The 18566-nt window shown below is 42.9% G+C and overlaps 1 pseudogene; it reads right to left on the bottom strand.

Annotated features, from left to right (window-relative positions):
* Positions 1 to 340: 340 nt before the first annotated feature.
* LOC138393913 (transcription initiation factor TFIID subunit 10 pseudogene) lies at positions 341 to 1433 on the bottom strand (annotated as a pseudogene).
* Between the last annotated feature and the right edge of the window lie 17133 nt (positions 1434 to 18566).

Raw genomic sequence — 18566 nt, 5'->3', positions numbered from 1 at the left:
TTAGGCACACATTTCTCACCACTGAAGAGACAGGGGGGACGGGATAGTTTTCTTCTGTTTCCACACACTCTACATGAGAGAAGCTCGTGGCTCTGCAAGAAACGGAGAAATACAGCGATCCTAACCAGAAATGATTGGCTCAAGACAGGCAAAGTACGCACGAACTATGGAAATGCAGTATAGACAGACACCCCATTTCTTCATTTCTAAAGGATAGAAAAAAAAAGAAACCCCCATTTTTTATTGTGCTGCATTCCTTTTTTTTTTTTTTTTTGGTCACAATCCAGTTTTTATGAAAACAGGCTGGTGTGGGGACATCGGACAGACAAGCACATTTAGGTCAGGTGGCCCAGGTGAAGTAGTGGGGCTTCTTCGCATGGATGCCATACTGGCTGAGGGCAGGGCCAGGTCCCCCGCGGTTCCAGTGGACTTGCGGTCCTTGCTCTTGCTCCGGGAGCTGCCCGAGGCTGGGCCCTTCATTTTGCAGAGCTGTGGGGCATCCTTGGCAATATCTGGGATGAATTTCTGGGCAGCTGGGGGATGAGCCCAATTATGTGTGGGTCTGAGGCCTCAAAGCCAGCAGGGTCCAGGTAGTAGCCAGTCGCTGCATCAGGGACCCTGGGCGAGTGACCCTCCCGCTGCGTTAAGAAGTCCAGCAGAGGCGGGCTGGACCCCGCAGGCTCCGCGTCCCCGCCGGTCGCGCTCCGCAGCAGGTGAACCGCGCGCCGCCCGCCCACACCTGAGCCGCCCCGCTGGGCTGGTCCCGCCCGCGCAGCCAAGGGTCCCCTGCCCCCAGCCGCGGCTCCCGCCCCGGGTCCCCCTGCCGGCCCTGCGGGGCTGGCCTTGCTCTCTGCGGCGGGGGCGGCACCAGTGGGCGGCGCTATGGGAGCCGGGACCAGGGGACCGGGCCTGGGGCCAAAGCGGTGGAGGCCGGAGCCAGGTCGGTCTGCGTTAGAGTCGCTGCAGCTCCTATGACCCTTGGGAGAGGCCGATGTCTAATATCCTTATGTAATACCACCCTCATTCTTGTATTCTTGCTGTTGAGATCAACTGGAAAACCTGGCTGTAGATGGCTTTTTAGCAAATAAACTAAGATTCAACGTAACATTCAGGTAAATAAGCAGGAGTGCAGAACAGTCCTAGGGTTCTGATTCTCATCCTAAAACAAGCAGGATTGGAAAATTGGCAGTACTTTCACTTGCTGAGGCCAACCTCTGGGAAATATCTCAGGGCATGTTTATATTACACTAGGATGAAAAGGTTTCGAATAGCGTAAATGTCTGAGCAGGACAGATGTGGATGTGACAGGATCATCTGGTTAGATCACTGTGTTAAAAGGGGCCAAAATCACAGTTTCAATCCCCACATGTAAACAACTGAGTTTTTTTTCATTTGCTCAAATAAAAACCTACCTGCAGGCTAAATCCGATCATTCATCTTTAAACTGTGTTCTTTGGAGCAGGGCAAGAAGGGTAAAGAAATATGGAGAGATGGGGATAAATCTATGACCACTTCTAAATCATGGGGCCTATTGTGTTCATAAAGAGGTGGCAAATTGTAGAAACAGAAAGTCTAGGTGTTCTCAGTGAAACAGTGACAACTAGAGGCAAGTGTATCAAATGTCAAAATGACAGATGAATAAAAGAAAAGTTGAAAATTTTAAAGTAATTATGAGTTCTTCTAAATACTTTCTATAAGGCATTCCATAAAACAGAAACAGTTTTTAGTCTTTTCTTGGAGGAAAAAAATACTATCTTACCATCCATTTTAGATTTTCTCAGAAAAATTGCTCCTGCCCTGGGATGGTCAGCTGGATTTGATTCCAAAGTTAAATCTGTAGAGGAAGAAGAGGAAAAAGACGTGATAATTTGGAAGAATGAAAAAGATGCTTTTAAAAACAGCTATATATTGTGATTACAGGCATACAGGCTCATGCCTGTAATCCAGCACTTTTGGAGGCTGATACAAGAGGATCATCTGAGCCCATAAGTTCAAGGCTGCAGTGAGCTATGATTACAGCATTGCACTCCAGCCTGGATGATAGAGGGAGATGCTGTCTAAAAAATAGCTACACATTAATTTTAATCACTTTTAGCAGTCTTGAAAGAAGTGTGTAGTAATAAATATGAAGAAATATGGTGGCAACAATATAAAAATTCTACTGGGAAATACAACGTGGTTGAATCTTTCCGTACATGTAGACTAAAACTAGGCTATGCAACTTTTTTTTTGGAACTTGTACCTGAAAAATGTGATGCAATTAGTAGATGAATCGTATACATGATCTCCTCCTTGTACTTCTCAAAAAGGAACACTATCACCCTCCTCTATGCTGATATGACTAGCACATTTCAGGATCAGTCTCAAGTAGCAAGTGATGCTGTGGCCAATTACTGTCAGACACCAGCTCAATATATCAAATATGCTAAAACAAAGAGGGTGGTTTTTGGCAAGCATTCTTTAGATAATCAAAGGCTAATTTTAACTCCATTCAATAAATGAACTCCTTTATTTAGCTGTGATGTATCTGGGATATTCATCATGGCAGATTTAAGAGGGCTGCATAAAAAGTTTAATTTTCTGATCTGCAGGAACACTGTCATAACAGAAAGTGAGATTTTTAATTTTTCCCTCAATATACAAAGCTAAACTCTCATATTTTTCTTCCCATGGCATGGTTAATTTGGGGATTCATCAAAATTATCTTCTGGAGCAGGTCATAGAACAGCTTCTAAAAAATTTTGATCCTACCTATGCCTGCAGGTCACCAAAGTGGGACAATCTCCCATTTAAGTGAGACGGCAAAACAGATTATTGAATTTGCATAAGATAAACTTTACCATCATATGGGATAATAAAAGTTGTCATGAGAGGAAACAATAAACTAATTAATTAAGGTAAACATCCCTCAGAGGAAAAAGTCCATAAGACACCTCACTGAGGTTGAATACTGCTTTTCCTCTAAGATTCTGTTAGTTGTAAGATCCAATTCAATTGCACAGATGTTAAAATGTAAAAATATATGTAACTTAGAATAAATGAAATGCATTATTAAAGGCCAACAGTGTTAAAATTATACAATTGTAAACTATCAAGAAATAACTTTCCTTGCAAAATAGTAAAGGGAGAGGGCAGTGACCAAGAAATTAATCAAAGAACCAGTAAATTTCAGAGAAAGAGATCGAGTTCAACATTGATTGCAGTATATCTCAATTAAATAGAAGCAGTTTCTGGGCCAACTGCTGGGTACCCATTTATGTAAAGGCTCACTGAATTTACTGACCTGCTCTGTCATTCCTATACTGCACATTGTATTAGTTTTATGGCCCATAACACAAATATTTTAAGTCTCTCAATTTTTTATCTGTCTTTCCATCAATTCTCAGTCTTGCCTTAACTTTTTTAATCCTCAATTTGTTTTAGTGACTGTGACTGAGCTGTGACAATTCATATACTGTAGTATGCCTTTCTTCCTTCATATATTCCTTAGGAGCACTTAACTCCATTTATTAGACTTTGAAGAACATTTCTGTGTTACTGGTACCTCTGTTTCATTTATTATCTAATGTTACTGTTTTAACCCTAAAGCTTAATTACTTTAGTACACTAAATAAAGTTGAGAAAAAATGTAATATCCAAAGAGGCCCATATAAGTGCTTCTATTAATTTTGTTCCTATATTCTATGTGTCTGGAAATTACATTCTTGATCTACCAAGTCTTATTTAAAATCTTGGAAACTCAATTTATACTTCTCAAAGCCTGTCTTCTCATATATAAAACAGGTATAATTTCTCCACTACCTAAATCAAAACATTGTGAGGAGTGAATGAAATGCAAGAGCAATATGTATACTATATAATGCACAATAAACTAAAAAACAAAGGTTTCACTAACTCAAAAGCAAAAAGTAAATATTTGACATTCATTGGAAAACCCATACCAAAACAGTATCTTGGGCAAATATTCACTTTGGCTACCTACTAAAGTTGAGAGAAAAACAGTCACACACACACACAAAAATTCCTTTCAGTGTTTTCTTTTTTTTTTTTTAAATAAACAAACACACACACAAACAAAAAAACACATATTTTCCCTGCTTTCTTTCATGTAAGTTAATGTATGTTCTCCCCCTTGCTTTTTCATATAACATCCTAGTGATGACTCCATAGCAGTAAAGAGAGATATTATTATTTTTATAGCTCATAGAACTCCTTTGTGTGGATGTACCAGTTTATTTTACAAGTACATTGCTATACACTTAAGTACTTTCTAACAATGCAAGCCAGGCATGGTGGTTCACACCTGTAATCCCATCACTTTTCGAGGCTGTAGAGGGAGGATTGCTTGAGGCTAGGAGTTCATGGCCAGGTGGAGCAACATAGCAAAATCTATCTCTAAAAAATTTTTTAAAAAATAGCTGGGTAAAATATTAATACGATGCATTCCTCAGCTTTTAAAGTTTTTTAAGAACCAAATTTGGCATATCTGCTACCTCCATGCGAGTCTGAGGACTTAGAACTTTTGTGTGGTTCAGTAGCTGTCTTACACTGAACACTGAAGTCATTTCAGATCTTTAAGTCCTTGTTTCTTCATCAGAAATATAGAGAGAATATACACAGGCTTTATTTGTATTTGGAAGGGCCAAATAAGATGTACATGAAAATGTGTTATACATCCTAAAGAATGATGTAAAGAGGCCGGGCGCGGTGGCTCACGCCTGTAATCCTAGCACTCTGGGAGGCCGAGGTGGGCGGATCGTTTGAGCTCAGGAGTTCGAGACCAGCCTGAGCAAGAGCGAGACCCCACCTCTACTAAAAATAGAAAGAAATTATATGGACAGCTAAAAATATATATAGAAAAAAAAATTAGCCGGGCATGGTGGCACATGCCTGTAGTCCCAGCTACTCGGGAGGCTGAGACAGGAGGATCGCTTGAGCTCAGGAGTTTGAGGTTGCTGTGAGCTAGGCTGATGCCACGGCACTCACTCTAGCCTGGGCAACAGAGTGAGACTCTGTCTCAAAAAAAAAAAAAAAAAAAAAAAAAAAAGAATGATGTAAAGAGACCATTTTGGACTTTCATCCTATGCTACCCATATACTAACTGTTTTATAAAATCACTCACAGGCTTATTTTAAACCACCAAGCAGAGCAAAAATTTTCACAAGTACTTACATGCTTTGTGTATAAAGGTACAATCAATTAATTCACATAATATATTTGTTCATTCTTCTGCAATTTTTGAATATTCTGAAAAGTGAATACAGCACTTCCCAATGGCAAAGGCACATCCCTCATGTCATGAGGCTTAATTATTCTAACTTTTAAGTGAATTAAGAGTCTAACCAAAGTTTCAACAGAAAAGCTCTAAGGCTTTTCCTCTATAGCACTGAAGCCACTGGCATTTAAATGAAAAAATAAGCCAGCCACATGTAAACATCTTTGTGATACAATGTTTTCTATTTCAAAGCACTGAGTTTTTATTCACAAACCACCTTGTTATCCTAAATTATTTTTACCTAGATTCATCTCTTTTCAAAATTCTAGAAGTAAAAACTCAAGTACACATTTAGGAATAACACTAATTGGGTGCCGGGCAGATGTGGGGGTGGGGAGGCGATGGGTGTATAACTATATAATGAGAGTGATGTGCACTGTCTGGGGAATCGACACGCTTGAAGCTCTGACTCAGCAGGGTGGGAGTGGCATGGGCAATATACATAACCTGAACTTTTGTACTGGTGATATGCTCAAATTAAAGAAAAGTAAAAAAAAAAACCTCAAATATTTCTTCCTTTTCCCCCTCCCATCTCCTTTCTCCCAGTGGTTTAGAGTCTTAAGAACTTTTACCTCAACATTCTTATCTTTGAACAGGATTCTACTGGGGGTGGAGGAGGGGAGCCATGGAAACAGTCTTTTACAGGCAGGGTCTGGCATTTTAACTCCCAAACCTTTACACCACCTCTCCTTTAGAGCAGGAAAATGAAGGCTTAAGTCACTGAAGATATACCTGTGTCCAAGTTAGAATTTTAAAGAAATCACAAATCCATGGGTAAACTACTTCATATTAAAAGAAAAATTCTGCAGCTCTGTCAATAATATTTCACACTTTTCAGTTATTTTAAGCAGCCCCCAAATTTCTTTCTTTGTGTTTGAATTTAGTTGGAAGGAAAAAAGAAAGCTTTCATCAAGGCAACAGAAAACCTGTATTAAGAATACCATATAGAGTCTCCTATGGCAACTTCTAGTTTGAATTTAAATAAGAAATCCTCAAATATTTGGGTGTGAACTATCCTGGGTATCAGCTACTTCAATGAGTGGGAGGAAGGAACAATGAGGCCCTTCCCTGGCTCCTTCACTTAGGATGGGGAAGGATAGAGAATGGGATGAATACTCCATAAGTGGAGGTAGTTGAATGTTCATTGAGAAATGGGAGAGAATATACCAAAAAGATTTATCACTTCCTCTGGGATGATGAAGAGAGCTACAGACCAAAGGAGGTGTGGGCTGTAGGCTCCCATGTGGGGTTGGGGGAAGGTGCAAAAACAAATCAATGGAGAATGGATAATCCTTTAAAAAATGATGCTAGAATAATCAGAAAACTGTACACAAAGATATAAAAATAAATGCAAACTATATCACAGAGGTAAGCATAACATGTAAAATTTTGAAATTTTTAGATATATGAGGAAGGGGTATATGGGAAATTCTATACCTTCCACTCAATTTTGCTGTGAATCTAAAACCTCTTTAAAAACAAATGAGCAAAAGACTTGAATGACACTTCATCAAAGAAGATATACTGATGGCAAAAGGCATGTGAAAAGATGCTGAGCATTACAAAGAATTGGGAAATGCAAATTCCGTTACAAGGTGATGTCGCTACAAGTGAGTAAAGTTAAAAATCGGAAATACCACGTCCTGTGAGTGTGTAGAACTGAAACTTGTACATCGCAGGCAGCAATGCAGAGTGGTGCAGCCACTTTCAAAAAGTTGGACAGTTTCTTAGAAAGGTAAACATTCATTTACCAAATCAGTAATCCCAGCTAGGAATATATCCAAGTTAAAAAAACAAACAAGGAAAACTGTGCTTACATTTGTAAAGTGTGTAAATATTTATAGTGGCTTTATTCATAATTGCCTCAAACTGCAAACTGATTAAACCGAAGTCCTCAGTGGGTGGACGGATAAACAAACTGTGGCTCATCCATCGACAGAATACCTCTCGGCAGTAAAAAGGACCACTCTGTTGATTAACGCAACAGAATGTATGAATTTCACATGCCTTATGCCCGCTGAAAGCAGTTGGACTCACAGACTTCATTCTGTCTGGATTCAGTTACCTGACAGTATGGAAAAGGCCAAAAGACCTAGGACCACCGAGTGGGGAAGGGCCGAGGGTGGCATGCAGGTCACTGGGGGTGATGGAGCCGCTCTGTGTTTGATTGTGATAGTGGTTACACAATCCCATGCATTGGTCAAATCTAGAACTATGCACCCAGCAAGTGAATTTTACTGTATGGGAATTTAAAAATTAATAAATACAAATTTAACCGAGGGCAGGGGAACCCAGATCTCCCTGGTCACCTGTGCCCTAACCTTCACTCCTCTTCCATGACGCCCAGATTGTCTCCGAGGAAGCAGAGGGCTCCTAGGGCAACTGGGGAGCCTTTCTGCAGGCTAAGAGCGACACCTCTGCATTCTTGAGTCGTGATGTGATTAGATGATGAGAACATTTTAGGAAGAAGAATATGGTGGTGATAAATTATGTGTCTTAGTGTCTGTACTCTGCTACAATTTGAAGAGGATTAAGAAAAGGCAGGGAAGTGAAGACCTCGCCTCCCTTGTCAGACAATCAGAGAACCTCAGGGATTTCATCAGCATCTGCTCTGGTTTCTTCCGGGTAAAGCTCCCCTTCTCCCAAGAGAGGGCCCACCTGGCTGCTCCCTGCATAGGCAGCAGTCTACGAGAAGCCGCAGGTCCACGGTGTCCCTGTCCTTGGCCACTACCTACTTCTGGCTGGATCCCTGAAGGACTCTGGGCCTCATCTTCAGTTTAAAGAAGTTTATAGACCCAGTTTGCAATTGGGTCTGGGAATCTTCCAGGGCTAGTGGAAAAGCCAGAGGTGTGTGTACAGAGCAGAGCAGGTCGGGTAGGCCTGTGCAGTCCCACACGTGCTTCACCAGAGTAATTCAGGCTTCTCGGTTTTACTTGTTGGACTGCCAAGTGCGCCACTTGCTAACAATATGACCTCAGTTTCCTTATTGTCACATGGTCACTCTAGCGGTACTTTCTTCAGAAGAGAGTTGTAAGGATAAGTGACATGTGCAGAGCACCTACCTCCAGCCAAGCCTAGAGGAGGAGTTTATAACATTCAGCAATTGCATGTTTCCATTTGTGTTTAGTGCTCTGCACATTTTAGTTATCTGTTTATCCTTTGATGGGCATTTTGGCTGATTCCATATTTTGGCTACTTTGAATGGTGTTGCAACAAACAACACTATAAACTTAAAGTCATCCCACTGGATATTTCTAAGGCCCCATCTAGCCCTGTCATTCAATGATTCTATGATTTCACTTACAGAGAAATTGGTAGAGAATGGGGTCTCTTCATCCCCACTCCAATTTGAAATGATTTATCTATCTACACACACACACACACACACACACACACACACGTAGATACATATGTGTGCTTGTTTTTACATTTCTATTGATTCATTTTTTTCCTATGGTTTTAAAGCAAAAAAACATAAAAGGGAAGCTATCTAAATGTTCATCAAGAGTGGATCAATTACATAAATTATATTATATCTGCACTACAGGATCTTAGGCAAATCCAGAATGTGGCAGATCTGCATATATTGACAGATGAGATGTCTGCGACATATGAAATTAAAAAGAAAACAGGTTAAAGAGAAATGGGTGGTGTAGTTGCCCCATCTTACAGCAAAATTCCTGGAGTAAACAGCCATTGGTCCATTTTAAATGGTTAAAGATTTCTTCTGTATTCTGGCATCCGTCTCCCTCAGAACTAGCTCTTCCCCCTGGAACACCACAAAATCCTCGGCCTCCCTCCCCAGGGCATCAAATCTTGAATTTCCTGCTTTTCTCCAGGAAATGTGGCTCTGGCTCCCTGGATTCTCCCACAGTTGTCCAAACGGCCAGGGTCATTGTCCTGGCGGCATTCCTGAGCTTCTACCACATGCTGATCCTGTGCTAGGCACTTTACAGAAAGGATCTCACTGAAGCTTTACTTAAAGCTCTGGAGGGGGTGTTAATATTACTCCGTTATTACAGATGAAGACACTTGCTTGGGGAAATTCAGTAACTTTCCCAAGACCACTCATCTAGGATGTGATGAAGCAGGGATTGGAACTGAGGCAGCAAAACTCCAGGGCCACAGCTGCTAACCCGACCAGAGCTGCCTCTCTGAAACCAAGTTGTTTTTTGCAGGTTGCATTGCCTATATGTGTTTTTTTTCCCCCCTTCTTCAAAGTCTTAGAGTTTGCCTTTGCCATTAAAAATTTTGGTCTATCTGGAATGATTTTTTGCATGCATATGGTGTGAAGTGTGGATTCAATTTCATGCACTTAAATTAGTGAACAGTCCAGATTTTCCCATAGAAACAGCAGTAAATCAGGTTTCCATACTATACTCATAGGTCAGTTTGTTTGCTCTCTTTTTGGTCCATTGCTCGGTTTGTCTATTCCTGCTCCGATACTACACATGGCTGTGTTAATATGTTTTGATATTGGGTCACACAGGTACCATCATCTTGCTTTCCTTGTTCAAAAGTGTCTTAACTACTGGCAACCTGAACTTCCATATACACTTCGCAATCATATTGTCAACTTCCGTGAAATATTAATTTGCATTTTAAAACTAATTCTATGAATTAATTTGTGGGAGAGTTGATGTGATTCCAATATTGAGTCTTCCCAACTATGCATCTGACATGTGTTTCCATTAATTAGGTTTTTTTAAAAATGTCTTTTGGCCGGGCGCGGTGGCTCACGCCTGTAATCCTAGCACTCTGGGAGGCCGAGGTGGGCGGATCGTTTGAGCTCAGGTGTTCGAGACCAGCCTGAGCAAGAGCGAGACCCCACCTCTACCAAAAATAGAAAGAAATTATATGGACAGCTAAAAATATATATAGAAAAAATTAGCCGGGCATGGTGGCGCATGCCTGTAGTCCCAGCTACTTGGGAGGCTGAGACAGGAGGATCGCTTGAGCTCAGGAGTTTGAGGTTGCTGTGAGCTAGGCTGATGCCACGGCACTCACTCTAGCCTGGGCAACAGAGTGAGACTCTGTCTCAAAAAAAAAAAAAATAAAAAAAATAAAAATGTCTTTTGACATAGTTTTAGGATTCCTACACTAAGGTCTTGTACATGTTTGCTGCATTTGTCCTTAGAAACATTATTTTTTGTTGCACTGGTAGATAGTATGTTTTAAAAATTGAATCTCCGTTTGCTCCTGGTATACAGAAATGCAATGGACTTTTGTGAATTGATCGCATATCAATGTAAGTTTGCCAGGCTGTCTTATTAATTTTTAGTAATTGCCTTATATAATATCTTTTAGGGAAAAGTATCATTTGTGAAAAAAGATATTTTTAAATTTTTTCACTTCCAAAGCTTAAATCCTTTATTTCTTTTTCTTGTCTTATTTGGATTGCCAGAATACAATGTCAGATAGAAGGGGCAGGAGGAGACATCAGTGAAATATTCCTGAAATTTTTTCCACATTTACTGAGATCATAACACGGGTTTTTAAAAATACATTAAAGTGGTAAAATATCTAAATGAATTTCCTAATATGAAATTCATCTTGCCTTCCTAGAGGAAGCCCACCTGGACATGAGGTATTATCTTTTCATGCATTGTGGAATTGGTTTGCTAACATTTGGTTTAGTAGGGTTTTTCCCCACTCATCCTTTGTTCTTTTTAATTTTTAATTTTTATTGATACTTACTAGTTGCACATATTTTTAGGGTACATGTAATATTTCAATAAAAGAATATGATGTGTAATGATCAAATCTGGTAATTAAGATATCCATCTCCTCAAATATTTATCAGTTCTTTGTGATGGGAGCATTCCAATTCTTCTCTTCTAGCTATTTTAAAATATACAATATTGTTAACCATAGTTGCTCTCTTGTGCTAGATCATATTCCTTCTATCTCACTGTAGTTTTGTTCTCTTTAACCCCCCTTCTTCCCCATCCCCATTACTTTTCCCAGCCATCATTCTACTCTCTACCTTCATTACATCAATTTTATGTTTAGCTCCCACATACGAGTGAGAACATGCCATATTTGTCTTTCTGTGCCTGGCTTATTCCATTTAACATAATATCTTCCAGTTCCATCCATGTTGCTGCAGATGCAGAATTTAATTCTTCTTTATGGATGAATACTGCTCCATTGCATATATGTATCACATCTTCTTTATCCATTCATCCACTGATGAACACTGAAGTTGATTCCACATCTTGGCTATTGTGACTAGTGCTGCAATAAACATGGGAGGGCAGATATTGCTTCAATATAGTGATTCCTTTCTTTTGGATATATATCCAGCGTGGGATTGCTGGATCAGGTAGTAGTTCTGCTCTTAGTTTTTTGAGAACTTCCATACTGTTGTCCATAGTGCCTGTACTAGTTTACTTTCTGATCAATGGTGTATGAATATTCCTCCTTCTCTCAGTCATTATCAGCATTCGTTTTCTGTTGTCGTTTTTTCTTTTCTTTTCTTTTCCTTTTCCTTTTTTTTTTTTTTTTTTGAGAGAGAGTCTCGCTCTGTTGCCCAGGCTAGAGTGCCATGGCATCAGCCTATCTCACAGCAACCTCAAACTCCTGGGCTTAAGCAATCCTTCTGCCTCAGCCTCCCATGTAGCTGGGACTACAGGCATGTGCCACCATGCCTGGATAATTTTTTTCTATATATATTTTTAGCTGTCCAGATCATTTCTTTCTATTTTTAGTAGAGATGGGGTCTCGAACTCCTGACCTCGAAGCGATTGTCCTGCCTCGGCCTCCCAGAGTGCTAGGATTACCAGCGTGAGCCACTGCACCCAGCCCTGTTTTTTTGATAATAGGCATTTTAACTGGGGTGAGATGATCTCTCATTGTGGTTTTGATTTTCATTTCTCTAATGATTAGGGATGTTGAGAACTTTTGCATATACCTTTTGGCATTTTGTATGTCTTCTTTTGAGAAATGTCTATTCAGACCTTTGCCCTCTTTTAAATCAGATTATTTGGATTTTTTGCTATTGATTTGTTTGAGTTGCTTATACCCTCTGGTTATTCATCCCTTGTTGGATGAGTAGTTTGCAAATATTTTCTCCCATTCTATAGGTTTTAACTTTGTTGATCGTTTGCTGTGCAAAAGATTTTTAGCTTGATATAATGCCATTTGTCAACTTTTGCTTTGGTTACCTGTGCTTTTGAGGTCTTATTCGAGAAATCTTTGCCCAGACCAATGTCCTGAAGCATTTCGTAAATGTTTTCTAGTAGTTTCATAGTTTCAGGTCTTACATTTAAGTCTTAATCCACTGTGACTTGATTTTTGTATATAGTGAGAGATAGGGGTCTTGTTTCATTATTCTGTGTATGGATTGAGTTCTCCCTGCACCATTTGTTGAAGAGACTGTCCTTTCTTCAATGTATATTCTTGGTGCCTTTGTAAAATGTGAGTTGGCTGTAAATGCATGGATTTATTTTAGGGTTCTCCATTCTGTTTCGTTGATCTGTTCCTCTTTTTATGTTAGTACCATGCTGTTTTGGTAAGTATAGCTTTGTAGTATATTTTGAAATCAGGTAATGGAATGCCTCCAGCTTTGTTCTTTTTGCTTGGAACTACTTTAACTATTCAGAGTCTTTTGTCATTCCCTGTTAATTTTAGAATTGCTTTTTCTATTTTTGTGAAAAATCTCATTGGTATTTTGATAGGGATTGCATTGAATCTGTAGATCACTTCGGATACTATAGACATTTTAACAATATTAATTCTTCCAATCCATGAACATGGGATATTTTTACATTTTTTGTGTCCTCTTCAATTTCTTTCACCAGCATTCTATAGTTTTCATTGTAAAGATCTTTCACTTCTTTAGTTAAGTTTATTCCTAGGTATATTATTTTAACTTTTTTATAGCTATTATAAAGGGGATTGCTTTCTTGATTTCATTTTCAGATCATTCACTATTGGCATATAGGATTGCTACTAATTTTTGTATGTTGGTTTTGTATCCTGAAAACTTACTGAATTCATTTATTACTTCTAAATGTTTTTTGGCAGAATCTTTAGGTTTTTCTAAATATAAGATGGTATCATCTGTAAAGAAGGACAATTTGACGTCTTTTCACTTTGGGTGCCCTGTATTTTTTTCTTTGTCTAATTATTCTGGTTAGGGCTTTCAGTACTCTGTTGTATAAAAGCAGTGAAAGTGGCCAACTTGTCTTTGTTCCAGAACTTACAGGAAAGGCTTTCAATTATTCCCCATTCAGTATGATGCTAGCTGTTATTTTGTCATATAGGATCTTTACTGTTTTGAGTTATAATATGTTCCCATTTTATAACCAATTTGTTAAGAGTTTTTATCATGAAGGGGAATGTTGAATTTTATTGGATACTTTTTTTGTCATCTATTGAAATGATCATATGATTTTTGTCTTTAATGTGATGTATCATGCTTATTGATTTGCATGTGTTGAACAATCCTTGCATCTTTAGGATGACTCCTATTTGATCATAGAGAATAATCTTTTTAATATGTGGCTGAATTTGGTTTGAAAGTATTTTGTTGGGGACTTCTGCATCTATGTTCATCAGTAATATTGGCCTGTACTATTCTATTTTGCTGTGTCCTGGTCTAGTTTTGGTATCAGGGTATTGCTGGACTGTAGAACGGAGTTTGGAAGTATTTCCTCTTCTTCAAGTTTTTGGAATAGTTTGAGTAGAATTGGTGTTAATTTTTCTTTAAATATTTTATAGAATTCTGCAGTGAAACTATCAAGTTCTGGGCTTTTCATTGATTGGAAATATTTTATTAGTGTTTTTATCTTGTTACTCATTATAGGTCTGTTCAGGTTTTCTATTTCTTCATGGTTCAATCTTGGTAGGCTGTATATGTCTAGGAATTTGACCATTTCTTCTACATTTCCCAATTTATTGGCATCATAAGAGACTATGATAATAGTCTCTGATGTTCCTTTGAATTTCTGGGGTAATAATTATAATGTTTCCTTCTTTATCTCTGATTTCATTTATTTGGATCTTCTTTTATTTCCAGGTCTAACTAAAGTTTAGTCAACTTTGTTTATCTTTTCATAAAACTAACCTTTTTTTTGCTAATCTTTTTATGGTGTTTTCATCTCAATTTCATCTATCTATGCTCTAAACTTTATTATTTCTTTCTGTCTACTAATTTTGGGTTTCACTTATTTTTCCTTTCTTGTCCTTTAAAGTGCATTGCTAGCTTGTTTATTTGATGTCTTTCTACTTCTTTTGATGTAGAGGTTTATTGGTATCAACTTCTATCTTAATACTGCTTTTTCTTGTATCCCATAGGTGTTCGTATGATATATTTCTATTTTTATTTGTTTTTATCAATATCAATGTTCTTTAAAATTATTGTGCCTAGTTTTGCATCAAGCATATGTTGTTAATATGAAATGATTTGGGAGAGATTCTTCTTTCTTATCTTCTGAAAGAGTTTCTGTAAGGGTGGATTTCTTTTTTTTTTTTTTTTTGAGACAGGGTCTTGCTCTGTTTCCCAGGCTAGAATGCAGTGGAGTCATCATAGATCACTGTAGGCTACAACTCCTAGGCTCAAGTGATTCGCTTGCCTCAGCCTCCAGAGTAGCAGGGACTAGAGGTGTATGGTACCATGACCAGTAATTTTTCTATTTTTTTTAGAGACAGGATCTCAGTCTTGCTCAGGCTGATCTTGAACTCCTGGTCTTAAGCAATCCGCAACCTCGGCCTCACATAGGGCCAGGGTAAAGGTGAGAGCCACCATGCCTGGCTGTGGAATTGTTGATTTACTAAATACTTGTTAGAATTTACTCAAAAAGCCGACATGAAATGGTTTATTCTATTGCAGAAATATGTTCACAACTAATTGAAAATGTTTAATAGTTCTATAATGATTTAGATTTGTTAATTTTTTATTGAGTCATCTAGGTGGTTTATATTTTTCTAGGAATTTGCTAACATTTTCTTATTTTTGATGATATTGGCAAATATTTGTTTATAATCTAATATATTTTTTTAATACCTCCTCGATCTTTAATTGTGTCTCCTTTTAAAGACTATTTGTACACAGTCAGCAGGCGGGCCTAAGGTGTCAATGGCTGAGAGGTCCATGGATCCTGCTGTAGTTTCCTGGAAAATGCGACGGAGCCTTCTTAACCCCTCTAGGCCCAGCCTTCATTGCCTGGGACTACAGCCTGTCCCCACTGCTCCTCACGCTAGGTGGAAAGGCACGGCCAGGCAAGACCCAGGGACAGCAAGTGTGACCGGAGCGGTGCCTGGCTAAGACCTGACAGCCCAGCAGGACGCAGGCAGGGAGGCGGCGGGGTTTCCCGCGCAGGACAAGACCGCTCCAAGACCCACCTTGGGGAGAAGCCACCCTTTCAGGGGCCCAGAGGGCCCCAAGAGAACTCGGGGAAAGCACAGCCTACCTAGAGCCACATGCACAGGCCCGCTTCTGCAGGCCTGGACAAGACTGAGCATTCTTGCCCGAAGAGAAAACAGTTACCCAGGCAGTGCACTCAGCTCCCCAACCTCAGCGAAGGGGAACAGGGCCACCGCCACCCTGCAGCCCCACAAAAGCCAGTCCCTCCTCCTCCTGCCTCACCCCCTCAGTGGAAACAGTGGCGGGCAATGGCCCCTGCCAGCCTTTGCCCAGCCCTGCCCACACATCCCTAGAAACAAGCCAAGCATAGATCTCCCTGCAAGAAAGGAATGAACGGAGAGCGGACGCCAAGGGAAACAGCCTCTTCCTCAGAGGCAAAGGTCAGTCAAAGTGTGCTGCCGCTCAGCCCATGGGAATCAAGGGGAACGACCGATGGGGCACTGACACCAAGACTTCAAACCTTGCTGGCAGAACAAGTGACTGGGCAGATGGGCACGGGCGTCAAGCCTAACCAGTCACTAAGAAGGCACTGTGGAGAAGGAAAGCCTCACGCAGTGGTTGCCCCCAGTGCTGACCTTGATGGAGTGGGAATGTTTGCTGGTGCACAGGGTTTATCCAGATGAAGAAGGGTCCAGGCCCTCGGAAACCATGGAAGAAGAGAAAAGATGTGGGGGCATGGTGTCGGTGTACAAACTGGCACCCCGGCAGGAGAAAGCAGTGCCAACCGGCACGAGGATGCCACCTTGGATGGCTGAGCTAGCCAGAAAGGCCCCTGTGGAAGGACAGATGTTCTCCCTCCATAGTCTCTGCTTCTCTGCCCTCCGCCCTCCGTCAGAGAAGGTAGGCCTGAGCCTAGGTCGGGCCTGAATCTCAAGGGTGGCAGAATCTCCTTCCTGGCCTTCCCTGCACACATGTCCCTGGCATCCAGAGTTCCTGTGGAAGTGGTGGAGGTCGTAGCCGTCCTCGGCTTGGCTTTCGTCCTCTTCGGATGGGAAAGCTGGCTCACCTCCTGGCGGCTACGACGTTCCTACTCTTGCCGGTCTCAGGTGGCACCTCCCCCCCCCCCCCCCCGACCGCGACGGAACCAGACCATCCCACTCCCAAGCGGAACCCCAGGGAAAACGAATGGCACCCGGCTCCCTAGCCGGAGCGGAACTGCACGGAGGGGCTCACCACGAGGATAGGTGACTTCAAGAAGCCCCGAGGCAAATGGCGAACATGGCAGACCATTTACTCCCACGTGCGAACACACATACATATAATCTCTATCTCTCTGTCTCTCTCTCTGTGTCCCTCTTTCTCTCAGAAGCCACAGGTACTCAGGCAGGTCCCGACAGGGCCAGGCTCTGCGGCCGGCAAAGGAGGTCCCCTGCGTCCAGAGGGACACACGGGCATACGGGTAGTCGAGCCTTGCGAGTCCCGGGCGTGAAGACTCTGGACTCTCGGGGAGACTCACATACACAGCCAGCAGGCAGCTGTGAGGTGGCGACGGGCGACCGGTCCGTGGATCCCGGGGCTGCGTTCTGCAGGCTGCGACCACGGAGCCTTCTGCAGCCCGCTGAGCCCTCCTCCTCCTTCTCCTTGGAACCGTGGACGATCCCCTGGCAGGCATCCTGGAGAGGACAGGCCAGAGCTTGACAAGGACGCGCCCGGCCTGGCCGCAGAGGGCTCCCGCCAGAGGGATGCGCCCCTAGGCAACGGCCGCGGTCATTACGACAGCGCCTTGCGCATGCGCGCTTGTAAGGCCGGCTCGCACGCCGGCCAAGGCTGTCAGCAGGCCATGGCGGCTTTGGCCTCGCGATCCGGCGATGGCGACGGGGGTGCCCACCTGCGGCGGCGGTGGAGGGCGGGACGGTGCTGCCTAGGGTGCCTGGGAGGGAGGAAGGAGGCTGTGAGGGAACGAGACCCGGAGCGGACGGGCACCGCGGTGGGGCCGGGGGCACGGCCTCCCCGTCCTCTTCTCAGGACCCCTTTGCGCAGAGCTCTGGTTGGGATCCCAGCTCCCAGCGCGGGCCCGGCCTCAGGGAGAGAGGCGAACACTGCGATCCCTCCTCCTGGGATCTGAGCTGGCATGAGACCCCCTGGGGACAGGCGTGGCTGCCCAGGGTGGCAGCGATGAACTCTGGTGAGCGGGGAGGGGGCCTGTGGGGCACAAGGAGTTACCTGAGGCCCGAGGCAGGGCTCCAGATAACAGTTCACCAACTTAGGTGTCCTGTGCCTCCACGGGCCCCGAGGGCCCACCAGGTATAGGCCGGGTCACAATCGCCGTGGGCTCCTGCCTGCCCCCACTGCGCTTCAGGCTAGGCGGAAAGGCGCAGCCGGGCAAGACTCAGGGACAGCAAGTGTGACCAGAGCGGTGCCTGGCTAAGATCTGACAGCCCAGCAGGACGCAGGCAGGGAGGCGGCGGGGTTTCCCGCGCAGGACAGGCCGGCTCTAAGACCGACCTTGGGGAGAAGGCACCGTTCGCCGGGGCCCAGAGGGCCCCAAAAGAGCTCGGGGAAAGCATAGCCTACCTAGGGCCACATGCACAGGCCCGCTTCTGCAGGCCTGCGCAAGACTGTGCATTCTTGCCCGAAGAGAAAACGGTTACCCAGGCAGGGCACACAGGCCCCCAACCTCAGCGAAGGGGAACGGGGCCACCACCACCCTGCAGCCCCACAAAACCCTGTCCCTCCTCCTCCTGCCTCACCCCCTCAGGGCAAACTGTGGCAGTCAATGGCCCCTGCCAGCCTTTGCCCACCCCTGCCCACACTCCCCCAGGAACAAGCCAAGCATAGATCTCCCTGCAAGAAAGGAACGAACGGAGAGCGGACGCCAAGGGAAACAGCCTCTTCCTCAGAAGGCAAAGGCCAGGCAAGGTGTGGTGCCGCTCAGCCCATCGGAATCAAGGGGAACGACCGATGGGGCACTGACACCAAGAC

Source organism: Eulemur rufifrons, chromosome 13 (assembly GCF_041146395.1).
Source record: "Eulemur rufifrons isolate Redbay chromosome 13, OSU_ERuf_1, whole genome shotgun sequence".
Classification (NCBI taxonomy): Eukaryota; Metazoa; Chordata; class Mammalia; order Primates; family Lemuridae; genus Eulemur; species Eulemur rufifrons.
This window is presented reverse-complemented; position numbering and strand designations above follow the sequence as displayed.